The following is a 2,792-nucleotide window of genomic DNA, read 5'->3' as shown; positions in this document are numbered from 1 at the left end:
CCCCATGCCCCAAAGGAAGCCAAGCTCGTCACTAAACCGAGGGAGGTGAAGCAGGTCACTAAGTTTATAATGCAGTTGGTAACTGGTTTTCATTTTTTCTCTGCATCCTGGCAGCAGGAGATAGGCAGCTTGTTATAACTTTGAGGGGGCTCCTGGAAAGCCTGCTTGCTGGGTGTATTTCTGTAGGCGTGGGCTCGCTGGGAATATTATTACCTCATGGAGTCACAGATTTAATAGCATTTCTTCCACTTCATTCAGCACAGCACTAAGTTATAGTGACTCTGGCTCCAGCACATTACAGACACACATTGTTCCCAACTGTATCACATCTTCACAGTCCCATGTGGGTCCCGAACACGCAGCCTGCTTTTGCACACATGCCATACACGCTCCATTCTCACACTTCCAGGCTTTTAGGCCAGGGTGTTCCCTAGGTCCTTATCGATCTAACTGGTCTGCATCCTTCTTCCTCTTCCATTCGTTCTACTCCCGCTGCTGTATCATAACTATCATCTCAGAGCATCTACCATGTTCCAAGCACTGTGCCAGGTGCTTCCCACACGATTTGTTATTTGAGATATTGCTTTGTCTATCTTGTGGGCGGGGACACTCGCTGCGAGTGAAGGGAGTGAAGGACGATCGGGGTAGTGGAGTGATCTGCTCTCCCGTCCCATGCTGCTTCCAATCTTTGGATATTTCTACTATGTGGAGTGAGCTTTACTGACAATACCACTCCTGACCCAATCTCTGCCTCTCTCTCGCTCCTCCCAGAGGAGGAGAGGAATGATTTAATCTGGTGGTGGCTTTGGAAGGAGAATGGAGTTTGTGTAGCCCAGGCTCTGGAAGGGAGGCCGCCTAAGGGGAGCATGAATCCGGTCTGTATCTCTATCTGTACATTTCACAAGGCCAAGTCTGTCCCTGAGCTGCCCTGGACAGGTGGGCAAGTCTGTCCAATCTTTGAGTTCAGAGTAGAAAAGCCCACTTGCCCATATATATAAACCACAACCGCTGCTCTCAACTCTGTCAGTAATGAGGATGATGTTTTTTTCTCCTACCGCTCTTGGTTCGGTACTTTGATTTGTTCTTTTTTGGGACTTGAACTCCTAACATTTAGGAAAGTACTTCATTGCTAAATCCAGAGCATGGGGTTGGGATTATTTAAACTCCAACTTCAGATGATTCAGACCCAAACGAGTTCTTTTTTTAAGTCCGGAACCAATTTGGTCTGGTTTAAAGAATGTTCTGAACTGGTGATCAAAAGATATGGGCTTTGTTCCCGGCTTGGAGTTTTCCAGCTTTGCGAGCAGCTTCTTGGCTTTGATTTTCCCATCCTAGCTTCTGTGATCCCAAGGTCAAGGGATCCAGTCTGGAGGCGCTATGAAGAGGTGATGCTCATCATTGTGCAAAGGAAGATGCCTTGCATCCATTCCAAATGAGCTGCTGCTTGTTTCATTCTCCTTTTCTTGGGAAAGCTCATGTTTCATAGAACATTCTGGAAGCATGTCAGAGCTTTTATGGAATGAAACCATTTGCCTATGAGGTGCCCTTAGCTCCTGCCACACTTAGTAGCCAGAGGCTAACCCATTTTATTTGTTGCTATACACTCTGGGCAGGAGGCAGCCAGTCCGCTAAACTTTTTATTTAGAGCTCAAAATTGGGACTCATGGGTTGACAAATTATTTTCTTCTTTATTTGTGAGTTTGTTCCAAAGTTAGTCACCTCAAATCACATGTAGTTCTTCATTTACTAATTTGGCTTTATTGAGAAGAATGACATAATGTGGATTGTGGAGAAAGTGTGGAGCTTTCTGTCACCTAAAGTATAAGAGGGTGGCAGGTGCATCGCCTCTGCTCTGACAAGAATAAGAGATGGAAAAAAGGATGCAGTTTGACCTGTCAGAGTGTTACCACTGTAGCCTTGCTTTTTACGCGGACCTTTACCTTAATTTTAGGACATGTTAGCGCTATTTTAGGTTCTCATTTCCCTTGAAATAATTACTTGCTTCTCCAGACCCTGATATACTGAACACCACCCATGCCAGACAGCATCTGTGCACTGAGTGGCAGCCCCACACCTTCAATCCAAGTTCACTTCTCTTTGTCATGGAAGAGATTCAGAATGGACTTTGCCTTGGATTCATAGGAAAGGGAAGATTTGGGGCAGTACATGTTGGGGCACACAAGTTGGTACTGATGCTAATTCTAGAAAGTTAATAGATGTGAGCTTCCTTTGTTCTTCATCTCCTTTTTTTTTGGTGAGCTCATGCCTCCTATATGCTGATAATTCCAAAATTAATTCCAATATCTCCAGACTGGACCTGTCCTCCAAGTTGCAGACTCATTCTATCTATCTATCATCTATTGTCTGTCTATCTCTATCAATAAATATATATTTATCAATAATATATGTCAATGGTATATATTATGTATAATACATATGTCAGTTATATAGACATACATCATTGCCTTCTCATCAGGAGGAGGAAACACTCGGATGCCCAACGGGTACCCCAAATTTAGCATGTTCTGAATTTCGCTCCACATACTCTCCTCCACATTTGCTCTTCTCTCGGCTCTTTTCTTACCCTGTCCTCTTTACCTCCAGATTACATCTACATTTTGACTATTTTCCCCACTTTCCCTGCTTCCACTTTGGTTCCAGGTGTCTTCATCCTTTGCCTGGACTTCTGCAATAGCCCCTACGAGATCTCTCTGCCTTCCTCTTGCCCCTCCAATCTTTTCTCAGCTTAGAAGCCATTTGATCTTGTTAAAATTTGTCAATACATGACATTC

This window comes from Pteropus vampyrus, unplaced genomic scaffold (assembly GCF_000151845.1).
Source record: "Pteropus vampyrus isolate Shadow unplaced genomic scaffold, Pvam_2.0 Scaffold55, whole genome shotgun sequence".
Classification (NCBI taxonomy): Eukaryota; Metazoa; Chordata; class Mammalia; order Chiroptera; family Pteropodidae; genus Pteropus; species Pteropus vampyrus.
Note: the sequence above shows the minus strand (reverse complement) of the source record.